The sequence below is a fragment of the Rutidosis leptorrhynchoides genome, chromosome 6, assembly GCF_046630445.1.
Source record: "Rutidosis leptorrhynchoides isolate AG116_Rl617_1_P2 chromosome 6, CSIRO_AGI_Rlap_v1, whole genome shotgun sequence".
In the NCBI taxonomy this organism is placed as follows: Eukaryota; Viridiplantae; Streptophyta; class Magnoliopsida; order Asterales; family Asteraceae; genus Rutidosis; species Rutidosis leptorrhynchoides.
Genome location: NC_092338.1, coordinates 356,796,549 through 356,812,895, shown reverse-complemented (window position 1 = coordinate 356,812,895; position 16,347 = coordinate 356,796,549). Strand labels below are relative to the sequence as shown.

The following is a 16,347-nucleotide window of genomic DNA, read 5'->3' as shown; positions in this document are numbered from 1 at the left end:
GAAAAAAAAATGAAAAAATTTACTTCCCCTCAAAAAAGTATATTCCTCTTTATGATGACCATATATATATATATATATATATATATATATATATATATATATATATATATATATATATATATATATATATATATATATATCAGTGTTATTTTTCGAAAACGAGTTCAGGTCGTTTGAACATTCCAGTTAGATTTTTAAATTTTTGAAACTCTAGACTATTTAATTTACTTCGATCAAATTTGAATAATCGCATATTTTTATAAATATATTTAAATAAATACTATTATTAGGTTGAATGTTGAATTCTGTTTAACATGTATACAAAATTCAGAAGACATAACATCAAGTATAGTCTCTCTGGTTTGTAACACAAATCAGTAATTGTCTTTGTACTTTTTGTTCAATTGCGGATAGTCTTGTGGTTTGCACTTCAATCAGGAAAAGCCCATATCACTAACGAACGTTAACTATATCTGTTAGATTCTGTCATTTGTGAGGGTATTCTTGTATTTTACCTTTCTCTTATATTTTTAGCTCTCCTATCTTCATTACCATCTTCATCATCTTAAATCGTCATCATCTAAATTCTAAATCTAAAACAATAAAATGGAACACCTTAAATCATCACCATCTTAAATCACCATCATCATCACCTAATATCAATAAAAAAGAACACAATAAATCATCATCATCTTAAATCTTCAGATCTAGATCGCACCGACAACCCTATCCTCCATTTTGCATAACCACCGTATCTGATTCGCACAAACGCGGAATAAATATGCAAACTGAAAGTTGGAGTTCGTAACCTAAATGGTGTGGAAGAGATGGTCGGAGTATTTTTGGGGTCGTCGGAGCTACCAACGGGTTGCAGTGGTGGATCTCATTCGCAACTATCTGAGCCGCCGCCACCGGAATCTAAGTGTGTTTATATTTTACGGATTTATGTTTATTTTTTTCAAGAACTAAATGGTAGGTCTGTTCGTGTTAGTTTAACCAAATGGTAGGCCTGTTCACAAAACATTCGTTTAATCTATATATACATGTAATGTCACGAAACAATTAGCGAGTATTAGATTTCTCTACCAAATTATATTTGATTTATTAGATTTCTCGTCCAAATTATATTTGATTTGTAATTAAACCACATATGTTTATTTCGTTATAGATAAGGTAATTTGATATTAATTTTAGGTTTTTTTTTTTTTTTTTTTTTTTTTTTTTTTTTTTTTAAGTTATGGATGAAGATGAAATAGAGATGAAGATGAAAAATGTTAATAAGAGAATGGATATATAAAATAGAAAAATACACTCACATTTTCGACACATGATTAGATTTAACGAAAATAATTAACGACTGTTAGTCAAAGGAACTATCTTTGATCGAAGTGCAAACCACCTGACTATCCCTGATTAAAAAAAGGACAAGGACTAGCATTGATTTTTATTACAAACGTACGAGACTATCTTTGATGTTATGTGAATTCAAAATTGAAAGCCGAATAAAAAATCGAATATTAATCGGTTTCGATTTTAATCATTTAAAAATTACTTTTTTAATTTAGTTTGGCTATAACTAGTTTGAATTGACTTCGATATTCAATATAAATAATAATAAACTAGATATTAAACACTCATATTTGTCTCTGTTGTAATACTCCATACATCAAAAAAATAGTTAGAAAATTAAAGACGTTATTACTGAAATGGACCTTGTGGTGTATCATTTTTCTAGTTACGTCCCTAAGCTTTTTTTTGATGAATTCCGTCCCCGTGATTTGCAGAAGGTGCTGATATAGTACTGCTGACAGACAGACGTTAAAAGTTTCTGCTAAACCACATCATTTGCCCTTCACATGAGGGTGTTTTAGTCAATTTGCCTACCGTCCTCGTCATTCTCTTTCACTTATCCTCTTTAACCTTTGTAAGCTTCATCTTAATTTCTTTTTCCTTAAGAACATAACAAAATTCATATAAACAAACCTAACAATAATCATAATCAAAATTTACGCTCATATATATAAATCGAAGCAATTATGCTGATATATATAACAAAAGAATTACAATTAGAAAACAACACCCATTTACTTGTCTACTCTATATATTAAAGCAAAGCTTTAATTGAGTCAGATCTTTGAATATTCCATGTCAAAAACAGATCCCCACCCTTAAAATAGAATATTCCTGATTGATCCAATGGCTCACATTTACCTGATGTCAGAATTCAGTGTCTGATGTTAGATTTAAGTGTGGTTCCTAAAATACCCTTCTAACAACTGCTATCCAAAAAACTGCTATCAAATTCACCATACATCTTCCAATATCCCGTTCTAACTCCCCATCTATACTCTGTACTCTCAAATCCAAAACTACAACTTCCCAATTCTAACTCCCCATTTGTAAATCCTCATTTCCAAGAATTATTAATCAATCCATGTTACAGATTAATTAGTTTAGCAATTGGATTTCACCTGTTTTGATTCAAACAAAGTGCAACTCCTATTAAGGTTTCAATTGAAGCAAAATAATAGGGTTTCGATTTCGATTTCTCCAAATCAAATTCGGTTCGATGACAACTTATCGAACGATTTTCGTTTGTATCCATTGCGTTCGTATATATTCGAAATGTTCAATCGATTTTCCTATTCATCGCCTTCGTTCACATTCAAAATTCGAAATCCAAATTATCTAAACGCCTACTGTGCACTTTATGTTAATTTGGTTTTCTATATATCATCTATAGTTAATCATGTTTCATCGGTAAGTTGCAGAAAAAATTGGATGTTTTTAACCCTCGACATGAAGATAACCTATTTCTTTCGATATCTTCTGATTAAGCACTGAGGATTCGTAACCCTGAGATTTTGGTATGTGATTTACTGCATTGTCTCATATCGTATCTATATTTTAAAAATAGTTCTTGGGTAATCGACGATGATACTTTGATATGTTATTGAATTAATAAAAAAATATTGTTTTATCTTTTACTCCGTATTTTTTGAACGATATTTAATTTAATGCAATAAATGATTACAATGAAAATATTCTAATTGGGATTAGATAGTTTATTATATGGTTTTGAAGTTTATGATAGATTTACAACATTACTTCTTTTTTTATGTTTTAATCACAGAAGAATTGAAAACTTAATTACTTATTGATTATCTTTTGATTAAGAAACACATTATTTTTGTGTGATTGATTTTGATTCATTTTAAAAATAAGTTGGGTTGGATAGACACACTATTAAAGTTTTATGCATTGGTTAATTGTGTTATCGTTATTGTCAATACACTGACATTGGTTGATTCATGTATCAAAGTTTTGTAGAACACACTGACATTGGTTAGTTTTGTTATTGTTCATGTCATTGTGAGTGTTAGACTATTATGCATATCCCCTGTACACATTTATAGATAACAAAACATCTATTGTTTATTGCTTGCTATTCAAACCAAATTACTCCTCTAATCTGATTTTGGACTAAATTCATATCAATAGTAAGTGTTTGTTTTAACTTCAATAAGTATCTATAATTTATATATTACAATTTAAGAATATAAAAAGGGTGCGATACTCATTATATGGTAATGAGATATATTTTTTTAATGATTTTTATGATGGGTGTAACTAATATGTATGGTGATATTGGTGATTCGTCAAATTTCAACTCTTAGTATCAATATGTAATATTTCCATTCAGTTCCTTACCTACATAAACAATGATATCAAACAGACTACATAAGCTGCGTCCAACACATTGGTTGTAAGTACAAGAAAGCAAGGGACCAAATGAGGAGATAAAATTACGAAGATCAATCGACCTCAGGTAAATTTACTAATGATTATTGCATTTTTTGATCCGACAGCAACACAACACAACAAACTTTGACTGGAACAAACTTTGGTATTATTGATTTGCTGCACTTTTGCATTTTAGGAACATAGGTAAATATTGAGATATAGTTTTATCTCATTTTGTCAAATAACATGGTAACTTCATTATCTTTATACTTTACTTTGTGAATCATATTTGTTACGTGTTGCATTTAGGATACCATTCAATTTTCCCTCTTGAGATTCCAACACTTCAGACAGGTTTCTTTCTTCATAATTCATATATGTATGTGCAATCCAGGTTCTGAAAATTTAGTCTAATTAAATGTATAAATATATATGTATGCATGATATTTGGTTATATAACATATGTAAGAGGATTATATACATTTACTTACATATGGGTGGATTTTAAATGTTTTCTGTCTCAACCGTTCAAATAAAAAGTATAGCTACAGGTCGTATAGATCAAACGGGTCGATTTGATGCACCTACTCTGACTTAAGAATCTTATCATAAACAGATCTAGGAATCGATGCTGATGTGATGTATAATGATGCTCTTCGCATTATTTTTGCCTGCTATATCACCTTATCTGTGGTTGTCTTCTCAGTCTTTTAACTTAACTGAGTTTTAAATATCTTTAAGTGCAGGGTAAAGTGTGGGCCATATTCCTCAAGTATCATTTTTGAATGCGACCTTATAATACCTACGCTCGCTTGCTTCCTTTGCAGGTATTTATTTTCAAGCTTTCATATATTGCTTACTTAAACATGCATGTAAATTTGGGCACATCCTCGAAGCTGAATATGCAATGCTCTTTAAAATGTTATACATTTTAAGTGAAGTATATATGACCGCGATGTGCTTGCAGCATATGCAAGTTTCCTATAGGAAATTGATGAAGATGGAGAGAGCAATGAGGCAACTATGCTCATCAAGGTAACTTCACTTATTTGAATACTAATTATTTTATCCCGTGTCTTAACTTTTTGTACATATAGTGTACATAGTCAACCCAACATTTTGATTTAATAAGAATTTTACTTAAGATGCACATTTGCACTTTCAAATGTGGGTTGTAATTACTATTATGAATTCAGTCGTTTGATTATTTTGGGGGTTGATGATCTTTGTTTAAATAATCTGTCTTTTACGAACAAAACATCTAAGCCACAAATTAGTTGGTTGAAATAGGATGGGTTGACCTACAACCCATTACGTTGAATAATGGGTCAAAACTATTCTGGTTGAAATGGGTCAAAAATTTTGATAGGTTTTGTATTTGACGTAATTATCTAGCTTGATAATGATATAATGAATTGATTTAAGGTAGAGCAGGTGTGACGATCGCTCCAAATCCACTTGGACGAACACGTCATTCATCGATTTTATTGCGAGGTATTTGACCTCTATATGATACGTTTTGTAAACATTGCATTCTTTTGAAAAGACACACCATAAATGAATATTTAAATCAAAGGTTTTCGACATCTGATGATTTCTACATATAGACAATCACCGTAATATAATAGTTTACAATAATACTTCTGTTGACAATGTAGTCAAAATAAGATAGATGGTGATGATTTGTGAATGCAACGTTTTCAAAAATAAAGTATGTATGACTCTATGCATATATCTTGTATAACATATAAGCAAACACCGGAAGACTTCTAGGGAACCTGAGAATAAACATGCTAACAAGTGTCAACACAAAGGTCGGTGAGTTCATAGTTTTAATGTTTCGTATAATCTGTATATAAAGTTGGATCACAAGATTTCAGTTGTTTCATCCAGAAACGTTTATCAAAATATTCTACAAGATTGAGCACCCTGGTAACTAAACTTTAACGTCTACATAATAAGTACCCCTGTTTTAACATACATGCAACCAACATGTACAATACATGCAAACCAACGTGTACTAAACTCAAATAGCATACGTCTGTTTTATAGTTCAGGCTAGGGTTTCTATACCTGAAACAGATGGGGATGTCAAGCCCTATGGATCCATATACAGCAATTCACGCCCACCAGTTCTTATAACTGGCAGTTACTAGTTACCAAAGCTAAGGGATTTTCGGTTCAAACTCGGTGTAGAATTTAGTATGTACTTGTATCCATTACGTTTAAATTAAAGTGCATGTATTCTCAGCCCAAAAATATATATTGCAAAAGCAATTAAAAAGGGAGCAAATGAAACTCACCTTAGCAGCACATAAAATCGTTCACCGAAATGTGACCGAAACTCGGAATACCAAATAACCGTAGATCTCAACCTAGAGAACATATGTTGGTCAATAAATGTCTATCAAACTAGGTCAGGTCATAGTGTATCACAATCCTAATGTTCGAGACCGACATACAAAAGTTATTAAAAGTCGTTTCAAAAAGTCAATCTGACTCAATACTATAGTTGAATGATCATGGCAATCGAAACATTCTAACATTTCACATAGTTTCTCAATTCTTGTAAAATTAAACTATAGTTTTTATAAGGCTTTATAATATGATAAACAATCAATTTTGACTATTGTTCAACAAAACGAGATGTGTCTTATATAAGAATTCAATTACTCCGCTGGTAATATATAAATATTCAATTTATCAATCTTATAAACAAGTTATTTAAATATTAATTGCAGATTCAAAAACAATTTCAATTAACGTCAATCATAATTCAGTTGATCATATCTTTTAATTCGTTCATCGAAATCATACGATATCTAAATGAAAAGTTATTGATTTTTCGCCAGTTTTCCAAAAACATGCATATCATATACCTTTTATTAGTAATATATGTATTTAATTCGTGATTCATCAGAAACTGTTTAACGACGAAATTTAGCATACTAGCATGCATAAACATATATACTCGAGCACTAGACATGTATACACTATTAATATATAAAAGATAAGATATGAATGCTCACGTATCAATATTGTGATTCAATATTGCAGAAAAGTACGTAAACGCAACGGATATGATAAACACTAGGTTAGACTTGCGAATAATACCCATGAACATTACCCATAATCTCCATAGCTATAACCCATAGTTTCCTTAGCTTAAATCCGTTTGAAAACTTGTATTGAAAGTGACATGCTCATGACCTCGTCGTAGTATTTTATGTATAATACTAATTAATAATACTCCGGAATATAAGATTAATAATAATAATAATAATAATAATAATAATAATAATAATAATAATAATAATAATAATAATAATAATAATAATAATAATAATAATAATAATATAAATATAATTATATATAGAGAGAGCAGAGATATTGAAAGTGTAAAACATTCGGCAAAAACTGGAGCATTTATAGGACTTTTGCTGAATCCATGTGCCATGCGATCGCATGGCTTGGTAGAGGGATTCCCATGCGATCGCATGGGGTCCTTTTCCAGCTCACGTGATTTTTGTTATTTTCCTCGTCGACATAATATTAAATTAATATAATATACAATTTAAATTAATTAATTATATATTATATTATATTCTCGTGCCTAGTTAACTTGTAATCTTGGTTCCGATGTCTTGTACGTTTACGTTCGACTTATGTCCCGCTTTCGGTTTCTCGAATGCATTTTCGTACGCTTAGAAAACTAGTACTTTTCGTTACGCGACGTGTACCTTTATCAAAAATTAAACTTAATCATTGATAAACTATGTCACTCGAAGTGTAGCTTGAATCAATTAAGTGTTTTGGTTATTTGCTTCTATAAATCATCGTCTCGTAGTATATACATATACATATATACATTTTCATTTTGAAATAGTGTTTTACTGTAGCAAAGTTAATGTAGCAAAGTTTTTTTTACTGTAGCAAATAGTGATTTTCAAAAACACTGTAGCTTTTCGGGTACTGTAGCAATTCGAAAATACTGTAGCAAATTAGTGTTTTACTGGTTCATCTTAAACGTTTTAGTTAACTTATCTAAATATCAATCGAATCAATAATCGAATGTTACTATCGTTTACTAAATAACTTGAAATCATATATATATATATATATATATATATATATATATATATATATATATATATATATATGCACATTAAGTTATACATATATTGTTCGTGAATCTTCGAGAAGAGTCAAAGAATAATTGATTACATGAATATAGTTCCAAAACTTTCGTGACTCAACATTACAGACTTTGCTTATCGTGTCGAAAACATTAAATCATTTAAAGATAAAGTTTAAATTTGGTCAAAAATTTCCGGGTTGTCACAGGAGGAAACTAGCTACATTCAGTTGTGGACCGGGGATGTTATTTCGTTCTATTTTAATACTCAGAAATAGAAAACACAAATTTACGAGAAACGGCACAAGTTAATGCCTGTCATTTCGGGTCCAATTATGATCGGAGAAGGTATCCCTTCACTCAAGACGAGCGTCTGAATTGAGTTAACCCCTTTCTGAGTAGGTTACTTAGTATATACTTTGTGAAAATCAGGATGAAAGGCGTAAAAAGAGATCTGCTGTGGGTACACCTGACTATTTGGCACCCGAGATTCTTTTGGGACTGGACATGGTTTGTTGACAATTTGCTTTTATTATATATATTCATAGAACATTATGATTTGAATAAATATGAAAGTTTGCTAATTGGTTACCCGTTACCATCTTTTTTTTAGGTACGTATGCGGATTGATGGTCAGTTGGTGTGATACTATTTGAGTTGATTGTTGGTATTCCTCCTTTTAATGCCGAGCGTCCTCAGGTTTATTACCCCGCATTAACTAATACTCAATTTGTGTTCATAGGTAGTTTTTTCAATCTCTAGACCCTATACACATTAGTAAAACCAACCAACTTCCAAATATAGCACTCAGATTGTCTTACATTTTTACACTGAACTATGATTTGGATACCAATGTTGCTTCTTTCTGATGAAGAAATTAAAAAAAAAAAATGTTTTCTTTTTTTCCGTTATGTAATAATTGCTCTAATGTTCTTTAGTGGGGCACCTTTTAGGAGATTGGAATATCTGGTTTTTCATTTTTGATCGTGTTCGTCTTGTCAGTTTTCTATACACACATGTTATACAAGTAAACCTTTTTTTATTGTACCCCATTGTTGTTGCTTTACTTATTTTGTTATTTTCATGTTTGGTTCTGACAATATTTGATAATATTCTTAATCGTAATATACCCTGGCCATTGGTACCTGATGAAATGAGCCCGGAAGCAGCAGACCTAATTGATCAGTAAGAGAAACTATTTAACTTCTATTTTGCTGAACTATCAGTATATCTAAAGACAGAAAGAACAAACTACCTTGTTTTTGTATATGTCAATTAACACAAATGATCAAAAAAAATTGTAAACACTAATTTATATGTTCAAGCGCAGATTATTAACTGAAGATCCAAACCAGAGACTTGGGGCTAGGGGAACAACTGAGGTATTCTTGATTATTGTTTATTATTGTTGGTATTTCATATCATCTTGACACGTATGATTCAAGTGAAGAATATGCCAGATAATTTGGTATACCTTTACTTTGTAGGTGAAGCAGCACCTATTTTTCAGGGATATCAACTGGGATACGCTTGCACGGCAGAAGGTTAGAGCTACTAATTGGTGTATGTGCTCTATCTCGATACTAATTGGAGATATATGTAGTATGATTTGTTTTGATTATTTCGTTTATTATGGATAATGATTGTTGTTTTTAATGCTAATAGCTAATCATTGCTTATATATAGATGGAATGAATTGATACAGAGAGTTTTTAGGTCCACTTTTTCCCCCTATTTTCGCTCAGAATTCAGATGTGATCCTAAATCCACATTCCAGGTAAACGCTCTTTCTAAATTATGCTTTTCCAGATCCACATTTAATGGTTAGATTGTTCCGATTGATTTATTTTTTATGCTTAGTATTTGAAAGGAAATAGTAGTCGTTTGAAGGTTATATAGTTAAAAGAGTGTTAATCGTCCATTTTGACCGTTGACCCATTTGGGCCATTTGGTGTCTAATTGAGCAATTGTTGATTTTGACACGTCATTTATGATATAATAAGTGAAACCAAAGGTTTTGGTATTTTGAAAATGAGTTTTGAGCATATTTTGGTTAATATAGGAATTTGTGATCCATTTGGTTAGCATATGAGCCCATTTTGACCATATGCGTGATTTTACGAAACGGAAGCGACTAACACATCTAAAATGTCATTTTGGACTTGTAACATGAACTTGGCATGCCCAGGAATTGTGGTTGGGAAATTTGAGTTGTGAATGGAAAATTTTATTATTTTAGTAAAAGTGTTAAAATGTCTCTCGGGCCTACTTCGCTGGCTCGCAAGTTGAAAATGATTAGGTTTTGGTGAAAACTAATAATTTGGACAGAAAGTAGACCCGTCGGGCTTCGAAATGGTATAGGCATGTATGGGTTTGTCGAGTCTAAAGAGGTTTAAAACGAGTATAAAAATGAGACATTCTTGCTGATCCCGTGCTGATAACAGCACCAGGTCAGAGCATAACAGTTGTAGTATTTGTTTTGGGAGGCTGTTTTCATAAGGTCATTAATTTCAAACCATAATTCCGTTTTCGACAAATAAACTATCTATAGTAAGGTGGAAGTGTCTACTTTTAAATAGTCATGCCTAAGGGATTATATCTGATTTTGTGGGACCCGAAATCAGTCATTCTTGACTGGTTTTATAAAAAAACCATTTTGTAAAATTTATGGGTATTCTTGACTGGTTTTATATGCAGTAAGTCATATGAGAGTGCCAGTCGTATGAAGGACCGAAGAGTCACTAGATGAGCAAGAGAGGGTATTACTACCTCTTAAAAGTAGGTAACATGTTTATACCGCTTGATAAATTCTAATCTATTTTTTTTTTATCTATTGTGCTTACTTTTTGTGGCATACTACATATAAATAGGGTTAAGATTTGATTATACATTTTTTATTTCTTGAATTTATCATCTGTCTTCTTACCAAGAAAAGAAGGAAATTGTGGATGAAATCCAACAGACTAAAAGAATTAGTTTGCTGCAAGACCTTTACAAGGTACTATTTGTCTACATTTACATATTTTTATTGTTATGTAACACGCTTATATTTTTTCATAAACATAATCTCTTCATATTGTAGTCTGGCAACAAGGATGATAGTAAGAAATTTAGTAAACCTACAACTAAGGTCAGTACTAAATAACACATAAGAATAAAAGAATGTAATAAAGTCGCTAATTAATATATATGTATTTTTTGGTTACAAAACAACATAATGAGGATTGTAATAACTTCTGAGGCTTATGGGAGTGCCTGTCACTTAGATAATATTGTACATTGGAATAATGAAATGAAGTATGTGTAGCAAATATCTTAAGTCTCATATTTAGTTGTGTTTGTCACTTTATCTTGAAATTTATTTGTCCACTGATTTGGGACAACTCAAAGAAAAGAAAAGAGTACCTTGTCCTTACGTGTGTGCCACCTTCAATGAGCACCAGGATACCAAGTGCCAAAGGAGAACAGTTGTTCAGACGATGAGAGCAATGACGATGAACATGACCAAACTCAAACTGTAAGTTTTATCCCTTTGATTTCTTAGAATTGATGAGCATTAAATCTCTGCTCTAATATGCACCAAAATGTCGGATCGTTGCTAAGTTGCATTTTCTCTTTGTGCAGGTGTGTTTATCATATAGACACGTGTCTCGAAAAAAGCAAACATTTACGAAAGAAGGGAAGACGCGATCATGGTTACTTAAGAAACAGGAACAAATGGCGAGCAAAGGAAACTTTATCCCACCAGACTCAAACTACACTGCCTGCAAGGAAAGTGCGTTTCTGATCTCAAGTCTGGAAAGAAAATAATGGATTTCATAATATGCATGTTTACTTTGTCACTTTATGAGCTCTTAGATATGATACTGGAGAGTGTATGACGATTTTTTGACTTGAGAAATTTGATAGTATTGCATCTTAATGTTATGTATTGCCTTGCTAGAACCTGTATTACAATTTGCTTTGTTTACTTGTCCATTTTAATCTCTTAAATGATTTTTAATCGGATATATCACAGAATTTTGGTCTCTACATAATTATATAAAAAAATATTTGATTATAAAATGAACCATCTAATTTAAAATGGATATATAATTGACAGTCAGATTCAAAATTACTTTCAGCTTTTTTTTTCCACTGTTTCTTATTTGTTTTTGGTATGCAAATGGTCATGTTCATACAACTTAAAGCATTTAAGTTTCTTCCTAACTTGCATTCATGTTCATACGCTTTGCACGATAGATGTGAAGAGTTTCTTCCTAACGGGTGCGTGAGTGACAAATGAGAGGATGCGATGCCAAAATTGTCGTTCTAAAAAAAGAGTTTGAAAATTATTTCTCGATATATATAGTATCATAATAATGATTCCAAATAGTATTTTCTGATTCGAACTCGCAAGGTTGCGGGTATTAAACTAGTTTATTTCAAACCAATAACATAATGTAACCTATTTATGACTAATAGCCACTAAACTTCAAAGCAACACTACTCGCTATTTTGTTTTCATTCTTCAGTTTCTGCTTAATTTCATTTTGCGTTATTGAAAATAGATGTGTTTGAGATTTATATTTTTACTTATACAGAGTATTTGAGTTTGTGTAACATGCCATGGTAGTGGGGTTTACAGGAAAAAAAAAAAGGAAAAGAAATGGGGAACAAAAAAGGAAAAAGAAAAGCGAAGTGAAGAGATAGATTAAAAAGACTATATTACCCTCACATGCATTGCACATGACTCTGATTTAACGAAGATAATTAACGTACGCCACACACAGGGTCTATATCGGCAACATCTGCAAACTATGAGGATAATATCTTTAAAAAATGATAGGGACGAAATCAGAAAAATGGTGCAAACCCCAAGGACGATTTCAGTAACTATGTCGCAATCCTCTCTATATATTAAAGCACGGACCATATTATATAAGATTAAAAAAATATTTCTTACCAGATTCAATCCTAACCATACAATAGAAATATTTCAAAGAAATCTGATCGTCCACGTTTATCCACATTAAGAATTGTCTCTTTCTTAGTAAGATTAGAATAAACTAGTTGTGTAACGATCGCTTCTCGCCCGGGGCTCCGTTTTGAATGCGAGTTAAAAAAAGTGTTGATCTATTTTGTAAAAAAAAAATAAAAAGTTGACATCTAACATTAAAGGGGTGTTCCTTTGTGAAAGTTGCTTCTTTTAGCGTTCGGGTTTTTTTTTTTTGTTTTTTTTTTTAAGTTAGTTGATCTATTTTGTAAAAAATAATATTTTTCGACATCTTTTGGTAGCATTGAAGGGTTGTTCCTTTTATGAAAGGTGTTTTTTTTATCGTTTGAGACAAAAAAAAAAAATGTAGCACGGTAGTAGCATGTAACCTATTTATGACTAATAGCCACTAAACTTCAAAGCAACACTACTCGCTATTTTGTTTTCATTCTTCAGTTTCTGCTTAATTTCATTTTGCATTATTGAAAATAGATGTGTTTGAGATTTATATTTTTACTTATACAGAGTATTTGAGTTTCTGTAACATGCCATGGTAGTGGGGTTTAGAAGGAAAAAAAAAAGGAAAAGAAATGGGGAACAAAAAAGGAAAAAGAAAAGGGAAGTGAAGAGATAGATTAAAAAGACTATATTACCCTCACTTGCATCGCACATGACTCTGATTTAACGAAGATAATTAACGTACGCCACACACAGGGTCTATATCGGCAGCATCTGCAAACTATGAGGATAATATCTTTAAAAAATGATAGGGACGAAATCAGAAAAATGGTGCAAACCCCAAGGACGATTTCAGTAACTATGTCGCAATCCTATCTATATATTAAAGCACGGACCATATTATATAAGATTAAAAAAATATTTCTTACCAGATCCAATCCTAACCATACAATAGAAATATTTCAAAGAAATCTGATGGTCCACGTTTATCCACATTAAGAATTGTCTCTTTCTTAGTAAGATTAGAATAAACTAGTTGTGGAGCCCTCGCTTCCCGCCAGGGGCTCCGTTTTGAATGCGTGTTTAAAAAAGGTGTTGATCTATTTTGTAAAAAAAAAATTTGACATCTAACGTTGAAGGGTTGTTCCTTTGTGAAAGTTGCTTCTTTTAGCGTTCGGTTTTTTTTTTTTTTTTAAGTTAGTTGGTCTATTTTGTAAAAAAGAATATTTTTCGACATCTTTTGGTAGCATTGAAGGGTTGTTCCTTTTATGAAATGTGCTTTTTTATCGTTTGAGACAAAAAAAAAGTAGCACAGTAGTAGCGTGGTGAGTGTTATTATTCAATATTTTTAGTGTTAGTGATGGGATAAATAATATTTTAGAATATAGGTATAAAATGGGGGGATTCGATTTGTATTTTAATGAAAGTTAGGGGGTTGGGTGTGTGAAAAATGAAATATTAAATAGTACTATAAAATGGGGGGTTCGATTTGTATTTTAATGAAAGTTAGGGGGTTGGGTGTATGAAAAATGAAATATTAAATAGTACTATTCATAACTAATAAGACAAATTTTGTCTATTAGTTATATTAGTAGTACTATAAAATGGGGGATTCGATTTGTATTTTAATGAAAGTTAGGGAGTTGGGTGTGTGAAAAATGAAATACTATTAAATAGTACTATTCATAATTATTAAGACAAATTTTGTCTATTAGTTATATTAGTAATTAGTAATAGTAATTTACCAATATGCCCCCTGTATACGGTTACAATTCTTCTCTCACACGACTTAATATCAAAGTTCCCGTATCCGTCGCTTGCTAGTTGCTCCGTATTTTCTGCGTATTCAAAATCAAAAAAATCAAAAAAAACGTCGTATCCATTCAACCAATCTCATATCAAATTCTTTCCTTCTAATCTTCAATTCTTTTAAAATCAAATCTACTTGAATTTAACGCCATCTGAATGAAAATTTTTTAAACCTTGGTCTATGGGTAAAATCTGACAACCGAAACCATTATATATCATTATTCTTTCATTAGGGTTTTCATTCGCATTCCAGGTAAGAATTTTGATTATTTTTTGGTTTGTTTTAACTGATTGCACACACATCAAGGTATAACGTTTGATTTTTCTGTTTAATGTTTCTAATATGTCTTATTTGATTATAAATTGACGATTGTTTGTGAATTTGTTGTCCGGTTATGTTGAATCCCTATTATATTGCTCTTGATATGAACTTTTTGTTTACTTTAAGGTGTAAGTGTACACGTGCATATACTTGTAAGATATGTTCTAGATTTTTTTTATTAGTACAAAAGTTTGTTCAAACTACTAATTATAAAACTCTTTTAGAATGTTTAGAAATTTGAAGTTAAGGTTATGTAGAAATTTATAAATGAAGCGAACATGCCTATTGTTACTTACACGTGCAATTATGCTCTTTTTTTTGTGGTACAGCCTTCCTTCCTGTCACGTTTGCTTGCAAATTTGGTGAAGTTTTTAACAGTCGCAAATCTTACATTAGATGTTTTGACTCCTTTACTTCTATTGGTACACTTGTTTTACTATCACCTTTTTTCGTTGACACCTCTATAATTAGTAACCATTATATCTTTTTCTGATGGCTTTTTAATCGTCACTTCTGCATTAGAAGTTTCATCAATGAAAGATTGTTTTGTTTAGCATTTGCAACAACTCTTGAATTCTATGAAGGGACTCCAGATGAGGTAAGTTTGGAGGTGTTTACATGTATTTAGGTTCTTAGTATAGAAAATATGTTGATTTTGTCTCTAAATATCGTCAAGTATGAACTGGTGATTAAATTTTAGTGAGGTTGTTGATTTATCTATGGCAATGTTCAGGGCATTTAATCTTTCTGCAAAGTAAGTTTCTCATTTATATAAAGGAAGACATGCTAAATGTGCTTAGAATATAATAAAATCTACTTGGTTTCAGATTTGTCTTTATGTTGGTTTCATGTGCTCATTATGATCTTATTAAGTTACAGGTATGTGTTTATTTCTTCTATTTAGATGTGGCTATCCGAACCTCAATAAGAAAACGGTTCAAATAGGGTTGGTGTTACTTTAGTGGATACATGACACTTATGACCTTAAAGTCAATAAAAAGATAATAGAGAAGAAGGGGCATGTTTTTATGTCAACTACTGAAGTTTTGCCATGGTTTACTTTACATGGTAAGAGAATGCACAAAGTATATGTGAAGTCTGTGGCAGTTATTTCTTTACAATCTACATCTATCTACTACATATTAAAGCAAAGCCTATATTAGGTAAGATTTTAATTTTAATAAAAAATCATTTAAGGGGTAATCCCCACCATTAAAAAGTAATTTTGATTTAGATCCAATGGTTGAGATTTATCTATACTAAGATATGTCTCCTTCATTTTAAAGCTTAATAGTAATTTCTTTATGCAGAACTACAGGAAAATAGAGGCAGGTTGCTATTCTTCAAGCAAAATAAACGGCCATTGACAGGTTATCTTAATACCTTTACTATGAACTAAAAGTT

At 31.2% G+C, this 16,347-nt stretch overlaps 1 long non-coding RNA gene across 7 annotated transcripts; it reads left to right on the top strand.

The window, feature by feature from the left end:
* The first annotated feature begins 2,338 nt into the window (after positions 1 to 2,338).
* Positions 2,339 to 11,824, top strand: LOC139851418 (uncharacterized). 7 transcript variants are annotated; one of them, XR_011760619.1, is made up of 15 exons: positions 2,339 to 2,867; positions 3,737 to 3,948; positions 4,054 to 4,098; positions 4,491 to 4,571; positions 4,712 to 4,779; positions 5,174 to 5,238; positions 8,089 to 8,389; positions 8,493 to 9,064; positions 9,210 to 9,261; positions 9,367 to 9,442; positions 9,566 to 9,656; positions 10,577 to 10,661; positions 10,818 to 10,877; positions 11,323 to 11,396; positions 11,504 to 11,824. It is a non-coding gene; the product is annotated as an uncharacterized lncRNA (long non-coding RNA). The 7 variants fall into 7 exon arrangements; XR_011760615.1 differs by having other exon boundaries at positions 5,170 to 5,238; XR_011760614.1 differs by lacking the exon at positions 5,174 to 5,238.
* The last annotated feature ends 4,523 nt before the right edge of the window (positions 11,825 to 16,347 follow it).